The 26,949-nt window shown below is 41.2% G+C and overlaps 1 protein-coding gene across 2 annotated transcripts in view; it reads right to left on the bottom strand.

The window, feature by feature from the left end:
- Nucleotides 1-26,201, bottom strand: part of LOC117517304 (short transient receptor potential channel 4-like) — a 147,170-nt gene extending 120,969 nt beyond the window's left edge. Inside the window, exons 1-2 of one of the 2 annotated variants that reach the window (XM_034178285.1) lie at nt 26,096-26,201; nt 25,652-25,989 (exon numbers count right to left, since the gene is read on the bottom strand). The gene's annotated coding sequence lies outside the window, so the exon portion shown is untranslated. Of the gene's footprint in view, nt 1-25,651; nt 26,054-26,095 lie in introns of those variants that run through there. The other variant, XM_034178284.1, reaches the window with a different exon arrangement.
- Nucleotides 26,202-26,949: the final 748 nt, after the last annotated feature.

Genomic DNA, 26,949 nt, shown 5'->3' on the forward strand with positions numbered 1-26,949 from the left:
TTAAAAGAGATGTATTTTGCATTTTTCCCCCCCAGTAAAATAATAGTACAGTAAAACTTGCATATAATGGATTCAGGTGGGCCAGCGAATTTTGCCCGTTATATTTGAAATATGCATAAAATGGACAAAATCTGTTACATGTATGTAATGGTTAGTTACAGTCAGGAGGCACCAAACGATCTATTTAATGACCGGGTCAAAACTTCAACTGTCTTAAATAAGGGCCACTTCACACATAACACGATTGAAGCCGACTAGCACATGAAGGAGGAACTGCATGGCATTCGTGAAAAATTGTAGCTGCCTCCAACACCTCGTACACCTGTCGCTACAATTATTCATGCACACCAGTGGCCAAAAGACAGAGTGTGCCCTGTGAGAGCCCATTCGGTCCATCTCACGGCAGGTGTCGCCCAAATTCCAGGTGACACACACGAACATCCAACACCGCTCACGTGGCACTTAGATAAAGTGTGGCCATTCACGCTGTTAGCATGAAAACAGTGAGCAGATGATCACTTTCGAGCTGGATGTGAAATTTGTCTAAGTGCCCCCATTACTGTGGCGTTGCAAAAAGCAACACATGTGGCGTGCGTGTGTATCGCACGTGTGTCGCGCCCACCCCCTCCCCCTGAAACACATGGTGTACGTGTGTTTCGTGCCCCCCTACTTCCCCAACACATGTGGCATGCGGGGGGGAGGGGGGGGGCACACTTGCATAAAATGCTGATATCAATGTACAGACATGATCACATCGGGGCCAGACAGCCATGTCTGAGTTCACACAGCATAGAGACGTGCCTGTCAGATGATTGCAGCACACTGACAGTGCAGATCCAGATAACGAGTGCAACACTGGGTGTAGAAACAGTTTTGTGTGTGATTTACTCAGACTAACTGCACAGTTCTTAGTAGGTGGTAATGTACTATAGACAACAGTTAGTAAATGAGGATTTTGCATGTAATAAGAGCCTTAAATGCGAAATTAATGTCAATCAGCCACCTGCAGTTTTGCGCCGTGTGCTTCGTTATGCACAAAATTTATCACATAACTGAATATGCTCACGTGCTGGCAATAAAAAAAAAAAAAAATCTCCTATTGCTGACATTTAATTATTCTTCCATTCATGTCATTTAAGCAAATTGGTGAATAACTATGCAGCATCCTGCTAGTTGAATGCACAGAGACAACTGTGTGGACAATCAAAAACAGACTGATATGTGTGTCTGTATATTTCCTGTGCAAAGCATGACACATCAGCAGTGGTGGGCACAATTCTGCTAACCACTAATTATCAAAGTTAATGTTTTCATTATCGGCTTTTCAAATAACTTTGAAAACCATCATCGGATCAATTATCTTCCGATAACTTTTAGATTGCTAACATGTTTTTGCAGGTGAAGTGAATAAATCTGAAACAGTTAAAACCTTTGTTAAGTCTGATATCAAAGATTCTAATGGTTGCCTGTTAAATGTTTTGTAGCAGATAAACAGCTCTATTCTCTGTAAACAGAGGATAGCTGGTTTCAGGAGAAACCGCTCTATCCTCTGCAATCAGAGAAGAGCTAGTCACAAGATAATTGCTCTTGACACCATACTAACTCACCGGCAATATCACCCAAGTCATCCAGAGGCATAGAGTTTTAACTTATGGTTAAAATTTTAACCAAGCTAATTTCAGACATGTTATTTAAATTAACATCACTTCTGAAGTTTTATGAAGTGAAAACATCATTAGCTTTTCAGATAACTTTGAAAACCATCATCAGACCAATTATCTTCCGATACGTTTTGGTCCGATAATTGTAGACCACTAGCATATTTTTGCAGGCGTGGTGAACTCCCTCAGCCCCAACCAGTCCCAGCAGAAGACTGCCCCTCTCTGAGCCTGGTTCTGCTGGAGGTTTCTTCCTGTTAAAAGGGAGTTTTTCCTTCCCACTGTAGCCAAGTGCTTGCTCACAGGGGGTCGTTTTGACCGTTGGGGTTTTACATAATTATTGTATGGCCTTGCCTTACAATATAAAGCGCCTTGGGGCAACTGTTTGTTGTGATTTGGCGCTATATAAAAAAAATTGATTGATTGATTGATTGATTGAAGTCTAAAATAGGTTGGGTACCTTCATGTTAAATATTTAGTAGTAGAGGTGCAGTTCTATCCTCTCCAAACAGAGAAGAGCTGGTTCCAGAAGAAACTGCTCTATCCTCTGCAGGTAAAAGAGAACTGGTCACAGAAAAGAAAAAAGCTCATTTCTTTTGAACCCATACTGATACGCTGGCAATATCACCCAAGTCATTGAGAGGCATACAGTTTTAACTAATGGTTAAAATTTTAACCAAACTAATTTTGGGCAAGTTATTTAAATTAACATCACGTCTGAAGTTTTATAAAGTGAAAATATCAGATATATGTTTTTGTTTAAAAGTATTGCACTAATTTTGAAGGGTTTTAGTGTGGACATGCTGTGTCCAGGTGCATTATGGGTAATCTCAGTACATTTACGACAGAGGAAATGCATTTGAGATGCTCTGATTAGGCGCGACACGGACAACAGCATTAAGCTCTTTGTATATTGTGCCTAAAACTCTCGTGAATATATGCTCTGGGTTTATAGACGTTGTTACTGTGTTTGTTTTATGTAAAAATGCCAGAAGAAGGTCAGGTTGCTTCTCCATTATTTTCAGTTGGAATCACTGTGAGTTGCAATCGATTCCTGTTTGCTTTATAATGTCCTGCTTATTGTCCTACAACACTGTTTATCATCTTGTTCCAGAGTAATATATGTATATATATATATATATAAGATGTCTGATATTCGGTGTGCATTTATTAAATCCATGCAGATTAAACGTAACACACAGATTATTTGGAATATTTGTTTTGGCAAGTTTTCACGGTCTCTGCTGCCATCTACTGGCCAGTAGTGTTCATGTCAGTATTTGCCCTAAGTATTGAGATATCCCATAATCCTTTGTGTGCCTGAGAGTTGTTGCAGCCTCTTACAGCAGCTAAAGAAATAAAAATGTACATTTTGGTTGTATAATGTTCATTTACAATTGTTGTTGTGGATTCTGTTGTTTAAATCGCAGCAACTCTGGCACATGGAAAAAAAACTGGTACACAAAGGATTATGGGTAAGGGTGTGGGCGTCTGGGCGCCAGTAGATGGCAGTGTTCTATGCATTTTGACTCTGGTTATATCAGACAGAAATCACAGCTTGACTTTTGGCTTTTGCAAATGGCTTTTTTTATACATATGAATAAAATGCCATATTTTGCAAAAGCACATTTATATGTAAATACCAACACACATCACGTCACATTAACATGTTGGTTTTTACATAGAATGAATGAGTCAACCAGTCAGTGTTAGCGGAAGCTCATTTACCCATAATCCCTTTGGCATCTGTCTGTGTTTGTTACAAAACTTCAGAATTAGTGCATTATTTAAAATTACAAGATATATGTGATATTTTAACTTTGTCCAAATGACAGAATTGACATTAATTGAGTTATTCTATCTGGATTATTATTTTTTTTAAATCAAAAGCACAAGTCAAAACTGCTTTATTTTCGAAGACCTCTACTTCACGGCGACACTGCTATGTTCTGTTAAGGAATAATGATGTATTTTTTGTGTGTAGAGTTGAGCTTAGCTTCTCTCAACTGCTTCACTACTGCAAGCTATGCAGCAAACGGGAGCTTCCAGCAGTGGGCAGGACGCACAAAGACATAAGTGCTGACTTATTGTTTGGGTCTATAGTTGCTTTTGATGCTACCAGAAGCGATTGTGGTGTTAAAACTCAAAATCAGCTTGTTAGTAGTTGTTGCAAGTGTACAGGAGACAATACTGAAAGTTATCGGTTAGCTGTAGCGTCTGATAAATGTTTGGGTGGTTTATTGGTTTAGCTTTATAAAAGATAACCTTTCAGTTAGTTGATTAGCTGTTATCAAAGCTAACTTTTTGGTTAGCTGTGCCAACCACTGCACATCAGTGATGATCATGAGTCGCACCAAAATGTACATTGTGCTCAGTGCAGAATAGCACAAAACTATGGTGCACCTGTTAAGCATGGAGACATATATTTTTAAAGAACCATACATGAAGTAAACCATTAGCTCTTTAGATATGCCCAACCTTTACAATGAATTATTATTTATTTTTTTATGTTCACGGGAGTTGGTGGCCTCTTTGCTGCTGGAACAGCAGCCTATCAAGCACAACAAGGTTTCAAACATACAAAATACAGACACATGACGCATGTGCAAAGCTCACTGATTTGCATGTGCCCTCCCACTGTTTTGTGCACTCGGGTGGACAAACCCCAAATTGTATATTCATGAAGGCAAAGACGCTAAATTGCCAATACGAGCTATTTTGTGCATTTGCAAGATACAGTCCTGAGTGTACACTGTTAGTAAATCAGTATGCAAGCTTTTTATGAGTGATAAGCTGTTGGCACACATTTTTAACGCATGAAAATCTTTAGTAAATCAGGCCCTTTATATTGGTTTTACCTTTAATTTGCCACAAGTTTGTGTGTCATCAGTTAAAACATACCCTTGATGTCTTGGGTGAACATTGAAAGCTTTTTTTATTATTGTTGGATGTTTACATAATTTCTTGTGGCTGAACATCATCAGTTTCTGTGCAGTTTTGGCTTGTGGAACCTGGGGTGATAGAGACAAAAGAAAATCATCCAGTTAGCTGGTGGATGTTACAAACCATGAAAAACAGATGGCAGATCTGCCAGACAGACCTTTGGCTTGCCCATCGAACCCTCTCGCGGCAGGTGTCGACCAAATTCTGGCTGACATACACGAACATCTAACACCGCTCATTTGGCACTTAGAAAATGTGTGGCCATTCGTACTATCATCGCGAAAACAGTCAGCAGGCAATCACTGTCGAGCTGGATGTGAAATTTGTCTAAGTGCCCCCACGACTGCGGCGTTGCTGAGTGCACATGTGGCAGGCCAGAGTGTTAGCTCCCCCCACAACACGTCTGCATGTGTTGCGCGCTCCCGCCCACCAACACGTGCATGCATGTTGGTCACCCACCCGCCTCTCATCTGATCACAGAGTGACACCTTGGTCTGTGCACTGAATGGACGGGGGCATGGCATCTGTTGACAACTCTGATCCTGGACATCAGAGCTGTAGAGCACGCACCATGTTTTGAAGGACATGCGCATGTGTATGCTTGCTGTCCTCAAAATACATAAAAAACATATATCACTTCTGCGACAGGCTGGAGAGCGCGCACATTGACAGGCTGTTCCAGCTGGACCAGACCGCCAGTTCATTGTGACATGCAGCAGGTGATCTGAAAGTCACGTCTGTCTGACAGGACAGTGAGCTTCGTGCCGCAGGACCATATGACAGGCCAACAGTACGACAAATATGTCACTTTCTGTCACATTTCTTTCACATATCAGCAGAAATATGCCATACCAAACGCCGTTTGGTCAGTTATCACAGCTCTTTTTTTACTTTTTTAAGAAAATATGTTTATCTGCTTCTTCATTTTAATCTTTTCACACTCCTGTTATGTGATAGTGATTGTAGCCCAGTGGTAAAGTTTCCATCTGGTAATCAGAGTGTGTGCGCAGTAAAATCACCAGTGTTAAATTAACTACTCTGGCCAGAGTAGGACCATATGTACACTGGAAGTGTTAATTTAACACTGTCAGTGTTAGTTTTACACTGGTGATTTTACTGTCTGGGTTCAAATCCTGTGAGTGGCATTTTTTTTTTCATATTTAGCCAGGGTTATTAAACTGTGGGGTTCTATATTGTGTCCCCTTTTATGTATTATTTATATCAACTCAGTGATCTTCACTAATTATACAGCTGGTTTTTATTTGATTTTCAGCAGCGAGATGTGGTGCAGCTCGTCACAATGTTCCTGCTCGAAAGACACGTCGCGTGCACGAACTATCGCACTGATATCATGCATGCCTTCCCATCAGCGCAATGTTTTGTAGTGCTCTAATTCGAACTCTTTGTGCTGTTTTGCTGTAATTTTTCCAAATTCGCACGATATGTGAAGGAGCCCTAAGAAATGATTTTGTTCCACCAAACCCCAACTCCTTACCAAATATGATAGATTCATTAAGGCCAGTCATCTGTGTTATACACAGTCACTCAGTTTTTGAGATTGACCTACTTGACACACAGATTTACAGTACTATATATTTGTATTTCTTAATGATTGATGTAAATGAAGTCCAAGACACATTCACTGACTTGGAAATGTTCATGTATCCATCCCCAGGCTTCTCTGAAGAAAACTGCCTGTAAAAGTGATGACTTTAAACAGCCAAGGGCAGTGCAATTTTTACTTCTTAGTTTACACTGTAAATAACATCTACTGTTGTCTCTTGCACCTTATTGTGCTTATATTTTATTTTTATTTATTTTATCTTTTATACGAAGTCTGTTAGAAAAGTATCCGACCTTTTTTTTTTTTTTCAAAAACCATATGGATTTCAATCACGTGTGATTGCATCAGCCAAGCTTGAACCTTCGTGCGCATGCGTGAGTTTTTTCACGCCTGTCGGTTGCGTCATTCGCCTGTGAGCAGGCTTTGTGTGAGCACTGGTCCACCCCTCTCGTCGTTTTTTTTATTGCGAATAAATGTCTGAACGATTTGGAGCTTTGCTGCATCAATTTTTTTTCCAGAAACTGTGAGAGACCTCCAGGTGGACACCGTTCGGAAAATTAATGTAGCTTTCAGGGACGATTTTATGGGGATTATACAGATTAAGGAGTGTTACTGCAGCTTTAAGGATGGCCCACAACTGCTGAAAGCATGACGCGCTCCCAGCGCCGATCGACATGCTCAGAACCCACTGAAACAACTAGATCATTTCCAACGTGAAGGCTTTGTTGATCCGGGACCTTGTCTGACTTTCACAAAAAGGCAGAAGTTGTGGACATCAGCACTTTTTCGGCACATTCCACTGTTACAGGAGTTTTTTTCATGGAATGAAAAGCGGAGGGACCTGCCCCAACATGTCCTGGAAGGCTTCATCACGGCATTGCTTTGCGCCATGCAGCTCCACCACGACGCACGGAATTCCTCCGCACGTCTGTCTCAATGTGCCGAAAAAATGCTGATGGCCACTCTTTTCACAATTCCTGTGCTAGTCAGACGACATACCGGATCAAGACAGCGTCCAGTTTAGAAATGAATGGCACATTCCACTGTTACAGGAGCTTTTGTCATGGAAAGAGGAGCGGCTCCACCGCGTGTCGCCGTGCAGCTGCATGGCGCAAAGCAACGCCGTGATGAAGCCTTCCAGGACATGTTGGGGCAGGTCCAGCTCATGCACAATCACAATCGGATAATCACACGACTGAAAAGCAACCGGAATCCATCTGAAATCCACCTTTAAGCTGTCCTGTGAGACCAACACTGAGGTGGTTTTGTCCCGCGTAATGAACGGCTCCGTGGCGCGTTCCTCCACTTTTCTTTCCATGAAAAAAACTCCTGTAACAGTGGAATGTGGCAAAAAAGTGCTGATGTCCACGACTTCTGCCTTTTTGTGAAAGTCAGACGAGGTCCCGGATCAACAAAGCCTTCACGTTGGAAATGATCTGGTTGTTTCAGCGGGGTGTCAGCCTGTTGATCGGCGCTGGGAGCGCGCCGCGCTCTCAGCAGTTGTGGGCCGTCTTTAAAGCGGCAGTAACACTCCTTAATCTGTATAATCCCCATAAAATCGTCCCTGAAAGCCATATTAATTTTCCGAACGGTGTCCACCTGGAGGTCTCTCACAGTTTCTGGAAAAAAATTGATGCAGCAATATTTTATTATTATTTTTATTATTTTATTATTTATATTATTTATTATTTATTCGCAATAAAAAAACGATGAGAGGGGTGGACCACTGCTCACACAAAGCCTGCTCACAGACGAATGACGCAACCGACAGGCGTGAAAAAACTCACGCATGCGCACGAAGGTTCAAGCTTGGCTGATGCAATCACACGTGATTCAAATCCATCTAGTTTTTAAAAAAATAAAAAGGTTGGATACTTTTCTAACAGACCTCGTATTTAATCTTTGCTGCTACTGACTGGTTGTCACCACTGAAGTTTCATTGTTTATTACAGAGACAATAAAGTCTGTGTTATCTCTTAATCCTTACAACTGTAATTCCCAAAATCTTTTGTGTCCCGTCCCAGTTCGAGTCAGGATTCAATCTATTCCTCAATTTAAAATTTATTGAGAGTTGGTGAAGTTAACAGGCCTGGGTGTGAGGACATGTGTCTCACACAAGAGAACATGTGATCTGAACCACAAACAAAGACAGGTAAGAGTTTTTATAAAACACAATATAGGTGTGTTAATAAGCAGACCAAATTTCACAACTCCAAATGTAATTGGCCCCCAAGAGCATATAAAGGTCGCAATAAAATGAAACTTTAGGTGCCCTTCCATGACTTTGATCCGCACATTTGCACGCACTTCGTCCACTGTGTTCCCAGCTGGATGCTGTTCTTTGTTCCATTGGATGCCACGCGTTGTGCGCTGGATGCTGCATAAATTAAATAATTATTTCATAGCGGATTAATCATTTTCTCTCAGAGTTGGCTGTTGAAAATGCATCTAATCACTTCCGGAATCACAGAGGACCGCTCCAACAGCAGCTTTTTCCTCTCTCTCTCTCGCGCGCGCGCTGAATGACATAGAGAAAGCATTTCGAACCATCTAACAAGGTAATTATTTGTCAAGTTTATATTGTAATAGCTTGGTAAAACAGTTGCATGTTCATTTGTTCTTGTGAGCAGCGTAAAAGCACATTTATGATAGATTTAACATCTCGTAATCGTTCAGACGAGCTGCGCTCTGATGCGGAGCACTGACGCAATCACTCGCACTCACACGCAGTGTTTTTGACTTATTTGCGCAATGTTCACGTGGAGTTCATGTAATTAATGTGTGATGGAAATTTTCAACATTTCAAAATTTTCTTTGCACACTTGCACAAAGCTGCGCACAATTTACAATGGTTTACAATGAGTTTAAGATGAGTTTGCTCTCGTGCATGGCAGAGAGCATACAAGGGCGCGGATCAAAGTCGTGCAAGTGTCAGGGCACCTTTAGAGTAACTTGACGCTTCTTTTGTTCTCAGCACAAAAACCAGTTCCACACAACCTCACCTACATGATTAAGCCTCTAGAAAAGTAAAAATATGATCCTTTTAATTAAGTGATTATTTAATACAAATACATAACAATAAAATATAAACCCTCAGGTATACTGATATACTTAACAGAATAAATTGCCCCATACCGTTTTTAGAACATGTTGCAGGCCTTAAATGCAGGAATGGATGTATATTAACAAATGAAATTAAGTTGACCACACACAACATGAAACATCTTTGGTTCACACTGTCTGCAATAAAATAGAAGGTAAAATAAATGTAAGGGTCACTGCCCTTTTGTTCAAATCTCTCCCAACTTTTTCCTGATTTGGTGTTGCCTAACCCTTTATAATACTCACACTTTATCATTTGTCTAATCTGTGTTGTTTCAGGCTGAAGATTGTATAAAAGCAGGGTAGTGTTTCCATGCATCCTCATACAACTGTATGAATGTTTAATTTAAAATCAAGCATATTTAACTATAAAAGGTAGATAAAAACAGATTTGCACAATATTACCCTTTGAACATCCTGAGGATGAAAACCAGAAGAATCTAGAACTGTACAATCCTCTTTCACCAACAAACACCATCATGAAAAACAACATCAAGCCTGCACTGTGCAGCTGAAATTGATGATGTGAGCTTAAATCATTAACGCACCAAGGGTTGTCATCAGTGGTGCTAATTGGCAAATTGATTGGCAGGTGCTAGATGCCTGGTGGCAGTTAAAGGACAAAATGTGCATGTAAAGCATGCATGTGCAGCCAGTGAAGTACAGTGAGTCACCCTGCAGTCCACAACCTATCACAATAAATATTTTCATTTTTAATCAAATTGTCATATGCCAATCACATTGTGTTTCCATCAAACTAATTTCTACAGGTTTCTCTTGGAAAGAAAAAAAGTGCAAACAGAGCTTTGTCATTTTGCCACCTTTTTTCTGTTGCTTGTAGAAGGTGTGAGGCCATGAGGGGAAAAGGATGAGGCAGGAGTTGTAGGAAAGCAAGCACATAAAGAATAAAAACATAACCCTGAAAGACTCCAAATAATAAAGTCAGTTATGTTATATGTTACTGTAGACATATAAAAAAGAACTTCACCTCTTGTACCACAACAGATCCAAAAGCACACTCTCCCAGTTGCATCCAGATGTGGATGAGACATACACATTAGCCCAAAGGCAGCATCCAGGGTCAAGACTGGTGAATGTTTTTATAATGGAGTGGAATGCCAGTCCTGCCAGCAAGGTCATCACATTCAAAAATCACCAGGCATCTCTGGATCTCAAAGGCTGAGGTCCCAGAGACCCACAGCTGGCTGGGTCCACAAAATCACTGAAAGCCTGGAACCCAGACACTCTGACTCCTCACTCAGCTTCTCAAATTCCACAACAAGGGCACTGATTCCACAAAGATCGCAGCATCGTCTGCAAAGTCACAGTCAGTGATCATTACCTCACTATCAATGGCACCTAAGTTGGTGCACACTCAGTCCATGCAGGTACTGAACATCGTAGAAGCCATAACATGCCCCTGATGAACACCAGAATTCACTGCAAAAAAGTCAGAAACTCTATTCTGAACCCCCACTGCACACACTGCTGGCAGTTCCTGCAAATAGGCCAGTCATAATGTCCAGCAACTTACAGGGGATTCCATAAACTCTCAGGATATCTGACAGAGCAGCCCATTTTACTGAATAAAGCACTTTGTGAGGATCAACTTCGATGGCAAAAATGTGCTGTCAGTATTCAGATTTCCAATCAGTGAGGCCAGACCTCTGCAGTCACTCAGCAACAAGGGATTTGAATGAATCCTGTTAAGATTGGCACTTGCACGTCACTTTCCTGGCACAGAGAGCAGTGTAAATCCAATCCCGTTTCATGGCAGTTCGTGGTGGCATTATGAAAAGTACATTAATTGATGGGTTTGTGATGGGGGCACGAAAATGGGGCACTTTTCGTAACCGGGGTACAAATTCATTTTGAGAGGGGGCATGAAATGTGGGGTGAGAGTTGGGAGAAGGGATTATAAATAGCAAAGTAAATAAAATGTGTCACGAAAATCGGGCACTTTTCATGACAGGGGAATGAAGAAGTGAGACTGGGCTGTGTAAAACCTCTGTAGTTGGCACAATTCTTGAAGATAGAAGCAATGTTGGGAAAGTGTAGTGACACGGACCCACAACAGGGGGCGTAAATGAACGGACAATGAAGTCGAAGAAGAGTCGAATATGAACACTTTACTGTTGTGAATGAGCACAACCACAATACAGAGGAATACAGAATTTTGCAAACAGTCAATCCACAAAGGTGACGTGTGGGCAGGCTCGAGGATAGAAGACGTCTGTCCTGAGAAGAACCGGAACTACTTGATTTCCTCCGCCACCGAACCTGGAGAATACTGGAGCCGCCAAGTCCCGAGTCCCCAGGTGGCCACCGTCTCTGAATGTCGGATCTGGTACTGCTGGCGAGGAGCAGAAACAATAAGACGTGGGTGTGTGTACACCCAGTAACAACAATGGTGGAGATTCCATCCACCTCTTACACACACTCGTGCAGCTCCTGTCTCAACACTTATCTGGCTGGGGTGTGAAGCGAAGCCGTCGCTGATTACACCAACCTCACTGATAAGGCACTCCACAGGAAAGCAGCTGCAAAATGAATTCAGACTAAGACACATTTAGATTCTGGCTGAGGATATTACCTTCACAGGTCGATGATATCTCGGCGACGAGGTGGAGATGACGTCCGGGTTTTATGGAGTAGTATGATGAAGTGTAGATGGGTGACAGCTGTCATGAGATAATGAGTGACAGCTGTCACCCCCGGCTGTGTCCGTGGCGGCAGTGCCCTCTCGTGCCTGAAGCCCGCACTTCAGGCAGGGTGCCCTTGGTGGTGGGCCAGCAGTACCTCCTCTTCTGGCGGCCCACACAACAAGCAAAGTTTGTATGCAATGGTAGGAGAACAGCATCTCCACCTTCATGGAGGAGCTCAGCTCTGATATGCTTTACCCATCTTCAGATGTTTCACCACCTTATCATTCACTACGTTTTGGTGGTGGACCAGTTACCAGAACCGTGACATCCAGCCAACAACCTGGCACAAACATCACCTTTAGACAAACCTATAAAATATCTTGACTCCACTGCACTAAGCCATTGGGCATCTGTCAGGACTGTGGTATCACTTACAGGACACGTGATGGTGCTTTGAGTCCTCAGAAAGCAAGCTGAGGGTCAGTGGAGCATACATGGCATGTCACCTGATCGCAGATTCTTCAAACAAATGCCTCCTTGTCTATCCTTATGCCATCACAACCTCCATTCTCACCTCCTTCAGGCTGGAATTTCCACTAAGCCGTGCACTACAATTCCTCTGGAAGATATTCAGAGAGCCCTGAGTGATGAAATACCTCCTCCTGTGAATGCTGGAGGAGGTGGAGGAAATATAAATGAAGCTGAATTTAAACCTGACTTAACTGCGCCTGTGTCACATTGTAAGTCCCTTTGGCTGCTCCCACAGCAGATCCCACGTGGATCTGCATGTTGATGCCCTTCCTGACGCAACTCCACATTATATGAAGAAATGTGGCAGGGGTGGGGTTTGAACCGGGTTCTGCACTGACGCTAATGGCACTCACATAAATAGTATTAACAGACCAATAGCATGGCCTAGGAACAAAGAGAAAAAAAATCAGTTCCTTTCAGTAAAGGTGTGTAATGTCTATTTCCTAAAATATCATTTGTCTTTGTTAAAGTCTTTTATTCCACACTGTATTCTCTGCGATTGCTTTTTGGATGTGATTTTTGACGTGTGCATGTGTGTGTGTTTTTTCTAAAGGCTCATTTAGCTGATCAAATCATCACTCAACAGTACACCCTGTGTTGAACATTTTACAATATATAAACTTAAAAATATAACAATATAAATTCTGACATAAGTTCCCTGAAGAAGACTTCAGGGTTAAAACGTTGCTTTGGTCAATTAAAGATTTTGAGAGCTTTACCGGTGTGTGGATTTTCTCTCTTATTTTGTCTGCTTTTCTTGATTGTCCTGCACCTGGCCTAATGAGAGTTGGAAGTGTGCACAACTACTATTTTTATTAAGCTCAGCATAAGTCCAATCCTATTACTGCCAGAGTCTTCAAATTCACAGGAAACATTCTTGGAACACAAACCTTGGACAGGTTCAAAGATGGCTAACCTTGACTTATTTAAAGAGGTTAAAAAGTCACATTCTGTTTCAGTCTGTTACTTTTTTTTGAGTGGTGGGGGTGACAGTCAATCAGAGTAGAGCTGCACCGTGAGTCAGTCGCTGGTCTCTCTAAAACCGCTTCGTTTTGTGCGTTTATATACATGTCTCTCATGTATTATGTAAAAGCTAGCGAGAAATAAACACTTCTAAAACTTAAAACACTGTTTTTGGAAGCTAATAACACCTCTGAAGTTATTTACAAGACATTTCACAGATGTTAGCGTGGTGACGTCACAGGCTGGTACCTAGCTACAATACATTTCTTTTGTGTGTAAATAATAACCTCTTTGTCATATATTATATAAAAGCTACTGAGAAATAAACACTTCTAAAACTGAAAATGCTGTTTTTGGAACCTGATAACACCTCTGTAATGACTTTTGCGGACATTAGTGTGCACGCTAACATTCGCTGACTTCCACTCGTCACTCTTGTCTGCGTGTCATGTACACGCAGACGCGTGCACTCCTGCAGATGCCATTAAAACATAAATATTGTTTATGATTGATTGATAGAGGGGCTTTATTGAACGTGTACAAATTGTACATAAGACAATAGAAGCTTAATAATTAATTAAACAACTGCAAATTATAAAGAAGACAACGCTCATACGGCAGAGTGTACAAGTGTATTTTAGCATTGTGTTATTTTTTTAATATGGATATGTCGCGGACATGAACGAGCGAAGTTCTTCAGCATTTCACCATGTCATTTCTGGTTTGCAGCTTTGTCTACCACCGGTTTGTGGTATTTTATGACAATGTTGTCCGGTTTGTGGCTTTTTCTCCACTGGGCTTTTTTTTTTTTTTTGTGCCATTTCCGGAATGTTTTGTGCCATTTCCGGTTTGTGCCTCCATCTACCATAGAGTGAGTTTTGCGCTGCTGCGTGGCACAAAGCTCGTATAATCTGTATCCTTTGAGGTGATGGTCTAGTGGTTAAGCATTGGGCTTGAGACCAGAGGATCCTCTGTTCAAACCCTAGCCTGACTAGAAAATCACTAAGCACCCTTGGGCAAGATCCTTAATCCCTAAATTGCTCCCGGTGTGCAGTGAGCACCTTGCATGGCATCGGTGTGTGTCTGTGTGAATGGGTGAATGTGAGGCATAATTATAAAGTGCTTTGAGCGTCTGATGCACATGGAAAAGCGCTATATAAATGCAGTATATTTACCATTTATCTTGAATTACAGAGCTCTGTGTGGTTTTAGCTGTAGTGTTCAGACACCGACCATGTTTCCATTTGTGTGATTTCATTACTATACCAACCTACATGAATTAGATGGCAGATGAGAACTGCAACTTGCTATATATCATGTGTACAGACAATCACTGAGAACAGATTTGAACCAGATATGCAATAAATCTGATTTGAACTGGCAGTCTGAACAAAGCCGTCCATTTTTTTATTTTTATTTTCCACAGCGCTGTGCGCCTTGCACACTCCAGTTTAAAAGGAAGAATAGGTGCCACTCTAATTGGTTGACAGAATGCCAAAGAACATGCTAAATTCAATCCTTTTGCACCCAGCATCCTGCTTTGTAACAGTATTTCCTGCAACTGAAATAAAGTGCACACAGGCATGCCCTAAACTGACTTGCGCCCTCCAACTCATTTTTGCTTCCACTGTCAAAATAGGGCCTGGAAAGGCAACTCCTCTTTGAAGTGAAAGAGTGTAATTAGTAGCCCCTTTCTATTTAACCCTCCAGCAACCAAGCTTTAGCAACTAGAATGACCGAGCAGGGTCATTTATGATCCTGTTCTATTTTATTCCTTGTTAATAGCTCTATTTATGTTTATCACACCCATACTGCTTCTTTTATCTATGACAGATATTCTGACATATTATGATTCATTTTTACCTCCGCCAAGGAGGTTATGTTTTTGGTCGCGTTTGTTTGTTTGTCTGTCTGTCAGCAGGATAACTCAAAAAGTTTTGAACGGATTTTGATGAAATTTTGTGGAGTGGTTGGAAACAACAAGAGGAACAAGTGATTAAATTTTAGTGGTGATCCGGATCACGATCCGGATCCCGATGCTAACGCGTTAGCATGTCTATGGCATTTTCAATGTTAAAAGTTAGCATTAAGCAGTTGCAGCTGTCATCACGTTCGGGTGCATTTGTTTTCAAATTGTAATATTTCTTAAATTTATTTTTGTTTATATATTAATAATCTAATGATTATTGTATACAATTTTAGAGAAAGAGACAAAAATAAATAGATCACTGTGCCAGGAAGGGAATCTCTTTAGGGTCAGTGACTCTATGGCCTTGTTTAGAGAAGTGTTTCATAAATGTTAAAAAATTCATATATTTGCAGTTTAGCTGAATAATAAATTGAATTTTGTCTCTGATTTGTTTTTGTCTATAAGCACATGCAATATCAATATCAGTGCTCAGATGACAGTAGTTTCTGGGAAAGGTGCAAGTTTCAATAAACTGTGATGCCAAGTGCTAAGGATACATGCTATCCAGTCACAGCAGATGAAACTTTTTTTTTACTACTGAGCAAACATCATTGTTAGACTTTTTTAGGTTCAATGATTCCACGGCGTGTAGATGTTGTGGCATCAGTGACCCCATGGCCTTGGTGGAGATTTGCACTCTCTGAGTGCTTCTAGTTGATTTTATATGATAAAATCAAACCTTGTAATGTAAAAAAAATTTAAAATGCATATCTTTCTGGGGTCAACAATTACCCCACAGAACTCTCCATTAACCTTGCATATATATATATATATATATATATATATATATATATATATATATATATATATATATATATATATATATAAGTGATAGGATAAGTAGATTGACACATTCATAGTAAGACATATTTTCTGATTAAAAATTTCACAACAGCACATACAAATATTTGACTGCCTGCACTCAGTTTCTTGAAGGTTACAGAAACAGGCATAGAAAGTATTTGTTTCTTACATACCTGAAAATGGATTTATGTAAGAAGCCGTGTCTTTGTATCAATGTAATATTTTGTCAACAATATACACCCATCAGCCACAACACCATGACCACCTGCCTAATATTGTGTAGCTCCCTTTTTTTCCCACAAAACAGCCCTGCCCTGTCAAGGCATAGACTCCACCAGACCTCCAAAGGTGTTCAGCAGATCCTTTAAAAACTGCAAGTTGTGACGTGAGATTCAAAGAATCGGATTGGTTTGTCCAGCACATCCCACATGACTATTTCAGAGGTTCACTTGTTTTCCTTCCTTGGACCATTTTTGGTAGGTCCTGACAAAAACAGACCAGGAACATCCCATAAGAGCTGCAGTTTTGGAGATGCTCTGGCCCAGCTGTCTAGTCATCACCATTTGGCCCTTGTCAAATGGCCAAATGGTCACTCAGATCTTTAAACATCCCAATTTCTCCCACTTTCAACACATCAGCTTTGAGCACAAAATGTTAATTTGCGGGCTAATACAGCTCACCCACTGACAGGGGCCATTACAACAAAATAATCAATGTTATTCAGTTCATCTCTCAGTGGTCACAATGTTATGGCTGAAAGGGTTTCCTGAAAGGGTGTGGTATTAATACTTTAATTGTCTGCAACCTAATGTGATGCAGAATGAGGTGAAGCCTAAGATGGCAAAAATGCACAGTAATAACTCTGAAGTGATGGAGCATAAAGGTCCAACATCACTGCTGGCTGCTGTTCCTAAGCAACATTTCATCCAAATTTGTCACTTGTCAACTCCTGTTAGAGTCAAAGGTGCCACTTTACTTCAGTAAAACCACTGCCCATGCCCTCCAGTTCTCGCACTATGAAAACCAAGAACTCCAGAAAGGATCACGCTCTTTTATCCTGAGGAGATATGTTGGAGGCATTTGTTTCTCTTGGTCTTTTTCTCTGTGTCTGTCTGTTTTCCTGTCGGTCTCTCTCTCTCAATTTCATTTTACATTTGTGGACTGGACTCTTGACCATAGGTGTAGCTGAGGACATGGATCTTTTTTAAAACTCTTCTTGAAATATTTCATTCAGAGAGATGACAGAAACAATGTTTTTGATACTTTGGCATTTCGAACAGTGAATCATTTCCTGAAACCGTTGGTCCATTTGGTACAAAGAGAGAGAGAGAGAGAGAGAGAGAGAGTAAAAATGCTCCAGAAAAAGATTCACTCTATTGAAATAACAAATGAAACAATAAAAAAAATAAAAAATAAAAATCAGGCCTTCAAAATGCTCAAAACACAAAATAAAACACTTCAGCAAATATTTCACTGTTTCAAAATGATCAAAAGACAAAATTAAACACCTTGTCTAGAAAAAAGATTAGATTTTTGATATGCAAAAAAAAAAAAAAAAGGTTTCAGAAAATTATTCAATATTTTTACATGCTCAAAAAAAAGAAAAAAAAAACTCAAAGCAATTACTTCAGAAAATGATTCAGCGTTTTATGGTTGTGCGTTGTTAGGGGTAAGATTAAAAATAGTGCCCCAAATATAAAGCATTTCATCAGAAAAAAAAAGTGTGAGACTGGGCTGGTTTCAAAATATTCAAAACACCAACTGAAACAATTTAATCAGAAAATTATTCACTGTTGTTTTACAAATTGTTTACCTTAAAACAGAAAATAAAAATGATTTAACACTGATGATTCCCTGTTTCAAAGCACTATGATGGTTACATGTACTGCACAAAGGGGGAATTCTTTGGCTTAGAAAAGGTTTAACAAACTAAATAACACCCCATTTATACCGAGCCCACGGCTGATGTGTGATCTAAAAATGGCCTCTGCTCGCCATCACTCTCAATGACTCTCACCGGGGTTGTAGGCTGGTCAGAGTGGAGTCTACGTGGTTGGACTAAAGAGCCCTTCTGGTTGCCATCACTCTCCAACAGGTTCACAAGTGTATTGAACTGTTTAAAACACTCGCAGCAGTTGTGCGACTGGTTACAAGATACATGGGTCTCATAATTGGTCCCAACCCACTCCCACTGATCCTACTGGTCATAACAGATGCTCAATTGACTCCGCATGGGGCTGCATGACTGATATTACAAATACTTTACTAACACAATTCAGTCACAACGCACGCTTGGTGTAAATGCAAATAACAGCTCAAACTGGAGACCAGCCAAGACCTGTGAGAGTTGACAACATGTCATGGTCTTGTAGGTCTTATGTGGGTCTCAGTCTGGTGTAAACGGGGCATCAAACAATTGTTTCACAAAGTAAGTCACTGTTTTTAAACATTTGAAAAACGACATGCTAAAATATATTTCTATAGCACTTTTCTGTCTAATGCCTGGTTCACACAGCAAGATTTTAAAATTGTCTGTAGGCTTCCAATACCAGAGAAACCACACACATGGAGATAAAAAAAAATCATGGATCAAACAGTTTTGATCGTACAGTGTGTGGTGTGCAGTCACACGGTAAAGACAATACACCACACATGAACAGATTTCACACACAAACATTCCCAGGTCAGACGGGAAATCTCGTAAAATCTCTCGAGATTAAACGTGACTTTGGGGTAAACAAAAATGGTGGATGAGGAAGAAGCAATGGTGATAGTTAGTGGGCTATTTCTGAGAAAAAAAAGGTACAAAAAGAAAAAGCAAAGACAGTTAAAGGAGTGGAGACAGCGCGATCACTGGACTTTCTAGTGAACCATGACGGCTGTTTTCATTTTGGATTCCCCTCCATGCTTCCCTCATCTTGCTTTCTGATTGGCTACATGTCACGCTCAATGGGCTGCGTGCTCGTTTGTGGTCAGGGGGACACCACACAAACTGGGATATCGGGCAAAGAGATCCAACATGTGTGTTAAGAGCACTCTAGTCCTTCTGAGCAGACTAGAGCACTCTTAACACACCACTCACAGCAGGAAAATCTGATAAGAAGTAGTGGCTGTGCGCTGGGGCACCGCCCTCCCAGATATGGAGGGGAAAAATGATAAAATATATATTTTTTAAAAATATTATCAATGTCGGTTTTACTTAATAGTATGTGCCTACATGTAATCTGAATTATTAAAACAACATTTCCACCAACTGACTCAGTAGTGCATTTCCATTAACAGAAGCACAGAATGTATCATTTCTCGTCTTGGGCGCTCACTCATCTGCCCCTTAAGTGCAGCAAAATGTCCAATCGTGTATGTTGCTAAGCAGATTAATTATTTGGCCAACCAGCATCGCCAAATTTAATGGCTTGTGGGCACCAGAACTAGCGCCCAGGGGCCAATTGTGTGTGGTTGCTAAGGAAATATAATAAATATTTAGCCAATCAGCATTGCCAAATTTAATGGCTTGGGTCACCCGTGGATTTATCAAAGTGCTGCTGTTTTTGGCAGAAACAAAAACTCCACCGACATTTGGGTTATATTTATTTATTTTTTTGTCTCTGTGTGTTTTGCTGAAGGAAGTTGAAGAACTTTGGGACTTTGTGATTGCTGCTCCTCCTGCTCGTTATGTCCTCTGACGTTTTCAGCCACGGATTCCTCTTTGGATCCACTTCAGCTCAGGTGAGCTAACAAGCTGTTCGGATTTATTTCCGAATGTTGCTCCTGGTGTTGAAATGAGAATGAAAATTTAAGATAAAATGAATGAGTGATGTTTGTTTGTTTTAGGGGGTCAAAGCTGTGATGTTTATTGGTACAGCGGGCCAGTTATAATGGTAATAGGGGAGACCGGGGCTGTTTGTAACAGTGTTCAAACCTGCAGCCATGCTGGCATTTTGATTTCAGTTTACACGTAATGAGGATCAGCCCACAGAAGTGAAATATTCTTTGGAGTATTCCACAGTCTAAAACAAATTATTTGCTCAGTTTAAAAACAAAAAGACAAAAACCTAAAATAGCAATTTGCATGTTTTTTTTAAAGAAATTCTAACTCAACCACTACTGAGTACATACAAGACACTTATAGTCAGACTAACCCAAGTTTAGCAAAGCATTTAATTAAGTGGTTTTCTATACTTAATTTGCTTTGTCCTCTACACTGTTAATTAATTTTAACCAATTTAATTTAAAGGTTTTGGTGTTATTAGTTAGTCAAGTTATTTAATTTAAGTTTTTCAAGCTTCTTTAGTTTGCCTCCATTCCACTCAGTAATGTTCATGCAAAATATTACCTTAATTTTCTCTCGCTCTCTCACACACACACACACACACACACACACACACACACACACACACACACACACACACACACACACACACACACACACACACACGCACACACACACACTCTCTCTCTCTCTCACACTCTCTCTCGTTCTCTCACACTCTCTTACACACACACACACACACACACACACACACACACACACACACACACACACACACACACACACACACACACACACACAAACATTTTCTCTCTCTCTCTTGGAAGGTGGTGTGAACATTGTAATATGTACATAATGTTCTTTTGTCAATTGAAGAATTTTTCCATATTTTGAAAGAGTGTAAATTTGGTGATATTTTCTATTCTGTTAAGGGGTGTCATTGTGAAACCTATAATCTGTTTGGCTGAAGATAACGTCAGTGCAGTACAGTTTGGTGTACTATGTGTGTAATTGGTGTCAAATGGTGAAATGTTCCTCGCTCAAGAACTTGAGTGTTGTATTTGATACTGTTCCTTTCCAAAATATAAATAAAGCCTAATATAGCTCTAAATGTTTAACTTTATCTGTAAAACTGCTGATTTTGAGAAGGACATAAAATGATTATTGTGGAATTGTAGTAATTTTCCGACTGTTCATTTGAATGCCTGTACTGGACAAGGCAAGGGAATCTATTGGCACAGCAGCCCCACCAAGACTTTTTTTCACCAGCCGCCACTGCTGATAAGATTATCTTTAGAGCCATCACAATAGTTGGGGCTTCCTTAAGCTTGTCAGAAGGGGGAGATCAGGTTCAAAATCTGCATAATTATCTTGCCGTGTGAACCAGGCATAATACAGATATTCAAAGTACTTCATGGTGATGTCGCACACACACACACCATGCTCAAAGCACCTTAGCAAATTTCCTGTCCAATGGGAGAACTGAATCTGTAAGCTCCAGGCCAACTTGCCCCACATAAATAAAACTGTTCCTCAAGAAAAATGTTCTGAAATACTCAAAATGCTAAATGAGCCCGTAGCTTTAATAAATACAAGGATAATTTGATAAAAGAACACTTGAAACAGAGAATCAACCAGATGATTTGCACAAAAACTCCATATGCTGCTGTATGTGGAGATCCTTATGCACCCACCCATATGGTATCAATTTTAAGACGTACCATTCAGAAACCTTTTTAATGGGTGTATTATTACTTTTAATTCCAGGGGTTAACAAAAATATTGTGAGCAGTTCTCAAAAACTGAGTAACCATGTAAGAAGAAAATAAGTGAGGGAAGTCACCAACACACCAGACAACTCTGAAGGAGATGTGCACTTCTGTGGCTGATTGGAGAAACTGTGCATTGGTCAACTTCTGTTTGTTACGTCAGCAGTTACGAGGTCTATTAGAAAAGTATCCGACCTTATTATTTTTTTCAAAAACCATATGGATTTGAATCACGTGTGATTACATCAGACCCTCGTGGGCATGCGAGAGTTTTTTCATGCCTGTCGGTTACGTCATTCGCCTGTGGGCAGTCTTTGAGTGAGGAGTGGCCCACCCTCTCGTCGTTTTTTCATTGTTTAGGAATGGCTCAGAGACTGCTGCTTTGTTTGATCAAACTTTTTTCAAAACTGTAAGGCACAACTGAGTGGACACCATTCGATAAATTCAGCTGGTTTTCGGTAAAAATTTTAACGGCTGATGAGAGATTTTGGTCTGGTAGTGTCGCTTTAAGGACGGCCCACGGCGCCTGACGGCGATCTGCGCTTCGAGGCGGCAGCGTCTCGCCGTTTCAAGTTGAAAACTTCCACATTTCAGGCTCTGTTCACCCAGGAAGTCGTCAGAGAACAGAGAACTTTCAGAAGAAGTCGGCATGAGGAGTTTATTCGGACATTCCATTGTTAAAGGTCATTTTGTAATGAAAGAACGTGCGGGCAGAGTCGCATGTCGGGCCGGACCCGACCGCGGGGGGTCGCGACAGGAAAAACACCTCCGTTGGAAACCTTAACGGGCAAGTTGGAACATGCCCAAGCTGTTAAACAATTTCTCAGTTACTCACTTGTTGAAAGCCACCAAAAGCCGCCTGAATTTTACAAATGGTTTTCAACACGGAGGTGGTTTTCCTGTCGCGGCGCACACAGACGTGCTCGCAAATTCGCAGAGTCGTTTCCGTGATGACTCGGCGAATTTGCAAGCACGTCTTTCATTAAAAAATGTCCTTAAACAGTGGAATGTCCGCATAAAGTCCTCATGCCGGCCTCTTCTGAATCTTCTCTGTTCTCTCACGACATCCTGGGTGAATTAAACCTTAAATTAGGATGTTTTCAGGTCGAAACAGGCCGACGACGGCGCCTGGAAGCGCTGCAGGACGTCCCGCTCCGTGGGAAGTCCTTACACCGACAGAAACACCCCATAATCTCTCATCAGCCGTTAAACTTTTCACCGAAAACCAGCTTAATTTCTCGAATAGTGTCCACTCGGATATTCCTCACAGGTCCAGAAAAAAATTTTGATAAAGCAACGCGCGCCGTCTCGAGCAGCGTGTGAAACAAAGGAATTCAGCCGAGAGGGCGGGACCACATCTCACTCAAGGCCTGCCCACAGGGAAATGATGTCACCGACATGCGTGAAAAAACTCACGCATGCGCACGAGGGTTCAAGCATGATTGGTGGAATCGTACGTCATTCGTACGATTCCATATAGTTAAAAAAATTCCATATGGTTAAAAAAAAAAAATAAAAGGGTCGGTTTATTGTCTAATAGACCTCGTACACGGCTTCATGGCAGAGTGGAAAGATTTTCTTAAACAGAAGCTGGTCTGTTCTCTAAAATTCCTACCTCTGCCTTTCCTCCGTGAAGTTTTGAGTGGTGGTGCAACAGACAAAAGAAGAAGAAGAAGAAGAAGGGCCTTTATTGTACATACAACAAAATGTGTCCAGTTCATTTAACCCGTCCTAATTACAGTTACACACAATCAGTGGGAAGCCACAGTCCGGCGCTCAGCTCCAGATGTAGAGATGCTGCCTTGCCCAGTGGAAACCCACCCAGACACCATGCAAATGCCACAGTGAAACATGGCAGAATCAAACCCCAAACCTACTTGCCGTGAAGCAAGCATGCTGACTATGGAGCCACTGTGCTGCCAAGTAGCACCATGCACAGTTTCTCCAATCACACACAGAAGCCTACAACTCCTTCAAAAAATGTCTGGGTTTCTTGGTGGCTTCCCTCACTAGTCTCCTTCATGCACGATTACTCACTTTTTGAGAAGTCCAGGCAGATTTTATATATCTGATCATATATATAAGATATAATAAGATGTGTTAGCCTGATCCCGTCAGATCTCAGAAGCTAAGCAGTGCGGGACCTAGTTAGTACTTGGATGAGAGACCTCTTTGGAACACCAGCGGCTGTGTGTGCTTCTCCATGTAAAACTCTAGTTGCGTCAGGAAGGGCATCCGGTGTCAAACCTTTGCCAAATACCAATGCGGATCTGGCTGTATCCACTGTGGTGACCCCAAACAAAATGGGAGCAGCCGAATGGACAACAACTCTTGGTAGATCTTAATGAGTCATGCAAATGAAGTACAAGACATAAATTTTACTCAGCAAAATTTACCAAATGGAAGGTAAATTTTGCTGAGTAAAATTTACTCTGCCGGTCTCGCCAACCAAACGGTCCCCCTAAAAATCATTCTCCGCTGATGACACGGTTCACGGATTAACACCTCGTTTCTGCATCAAACTGCACTCCAGTCATCATCTGTCTCAGCGACAGATATCTGAAGCTTTTGTACAACAATCATTTCCACATAAATTCAGCATTATTTCATCACAAAAGGCAGCGGAAGCGATCAGAGCACCGCAGTGAAATGAGCTGCTAGCTGATGCGTTCACTGCACGTTGGCCATTTCAAACCATCACGGAATTTTGTCGAATTTCTGCTTAAAACTGACTTTAAAATAATTTAATCCATTTTATTGCTTGGGGTAAAGAGACTCCATTTCGGACATGCTGCTGTGGTCCGAAATGATGCATGCGCAGATGCAAAAGGGGGACCGATTTTTAGGGGCGGACCGTTTGGTCTGTGACACCAGAATAACATTTGGTCCCAGTCTAAATAGAGTGAAATACGCTCAATTATAGAGTGAAATCAGTTCTACCGTCTTGTCAAATCAAGTGTTTCTACTCCAGTAAGAGTTGATTTTACACTGTGATAGAGATGATTTGTGTAGGTTCACTCTGGGTGCTCCGGCTTCCTCCCACATCCAAAGACCTGCAGGTTATGGATTGAAAACCTTAAATTGTCCATCGGTGCGTGCGGGTGTGAATGTGTTTTTTGTCTGCATGTGGCCTGATGACAGATTGGCCTCCTGTCCAGGGTGTACCCTGCCTCATGCCCTATGACTGCTGGGATAGGCACCAGGCCCCTCACAGGCTCTGAAAAAAAGGATGGACTGTGTCTAAAAATTGTTGCAATTCCTAAATGGTTAAGGCAATATTTTTTCCTAAACCTCTTGAATCTGCAACAAGTACATCTTACTTGTTTCATTTAATTTCCACTGTGATGCAAAATTACAAAAATTGTGTCATAGTCTAAAGTACTTATGGACCTGACTAAGCTCAACAAAACCTTTCATGTATCTTTGGGTTTGCAGTGATTTTCATGATGATGATCTGTCCTCTGATGAAATAGTAAGACTTAAATATTATTTGGTACATGTGCCCATAATTTGGTTTCATGTGCAAAATAAATAAATAACTAAATAAATAAATGCCGATATCTGTATGACATAACACAGACTAGTGGTACACCTGCAGGAGTGGATAGATGGCTTTATGACGTATGTGTGTGCGGTGGACAACAGCAGAATCTGGAATAAATAAGACGACATAATATGGAAAAAAATAATGATTAAAGAACAAAACATCACACTTTTCCTCCTCCATTGATTAGACAACACACAGAGCACAGCAGACCCTGCAGAACATCAACACGGCCTCTGATTCGTAATAAAACATATATAAAATGTCAGCATCAAGTAATTAACCAGCAATTAAACACGCACCTTTAGGGCACGAAAGGGTACAGCTTTTATGCGCCTTTACGCATCGGTAAGATGTGCGTTTTCAGGCAGTGCGGAGCAGAAAACTAACCTTTGGGATGTTGCGCATTTGAACTTCTCTCAGAGGGATCACAGCTCTTATCCTTTGATCCAAAACAGCGATAAGAAATCAGATGCATAATACAAATCAACCGGCTTTAACTTCTTGCGCGGAGCATCCGTGATCACTGCAGCGTGTTTCTGCAGGGAGACCCTTTATGGTGCCAGTTTGTCTCTCCGTCGGTTTGCAGCGCAGTCTGCGTCCTCCTCTCTCCTTTTGGACACTTGACAGCGATCCCGCATCCGTTCAGTTTTCATCACGACTTCCATCCGGTGTGATTTGTGGGGAAACGCGCAGACGGCGAGCGCGCACCGCATTCGGCTCCAATCCTGCAGAGGAAAACAAGCCAAAAGCACAAGTTTCCTGTGCGCGTCAAACGCAGCTACTTGAAGAGTCCGGCATGTTATTTTTTATTCTCCCACTCGACCTTTCCACCTGTTGGGGCTGATTGTCGCTGCGCCTCCAGAAATAAGGGAGCGCAGCCCGGCGGGAAGTCTGCGGAGCGCTGCTGCAGACTGGAAGTGCGCACTTTGGAGACGCATCGAGCAAAGTGGCTTTACAAGAAGAATAAGAATAAGAAAGATCAACAAGCAAGTGACTGCTCGAGATGTTCTGGAATATCCACACGCTGATTTTTACACAATTACAGCAAAGATTCAATGAACAACTATAGGTCACGAAAATTTGACTCATTTTGTGACGGGTGCACGAAAAAAATGTTCTTTATCATCCCTGTTTGGCTTAGGGGTTAGCACTGTTGCCTCACAGCAAGAAGGTCATGGGATTGAATCCCATGTGTGGCCTTTTTGTGTGGAGTTTGCATGTTCTCCCTGTGTTTGTGTGGGTTTCCTCCCACATTTAAAGACATGCATGTTAGGTGAACTGGAAGCTTTATATTGCCTCCCTTGCAAAAGAGGTCTCGATCTCAATGGAACTAACCTGGTTAAATAAAAGGTTAAATTAAATATATAATATAACTAGGGCAAAGTCTTGGATCGAACATCAACAAATATTGATTGAGATACGTTGATGTAAATATATTGCATCGATTGTATGTGATACACCATAGTTTTTATAGTTTCCATAGTTTTGGTCTCACTCGACGTTCGATAAGCCTGTTACGGTTTCTGTGGCCTCAGCTGTGCCACACCCCAGGCAGCTTATTCACTCCCACTGAGAGTCCACATACTTAGATTGCAAGATGTCACACATTTCAAGCCAAACATAATTTTGCCTTGTTGACCCATTCTCAATGGCAAGTCGATCAGATTTGTTGACTAACAGAATAA

This window comes from Thalassophryne amazonica, chromosome 9 (genome assembly GCF_902500255.1).
Source record: "Thalassophryne amazonica chromosome 9, fThaAma1.1, whole genome shotgun sequence".
NCBI lineage: Eukaryota > Metazoa > Chordata > Actinopteri > Batrachoidiformes > Batrachoididae > Thalassophryne > Thalassophryne amazonica.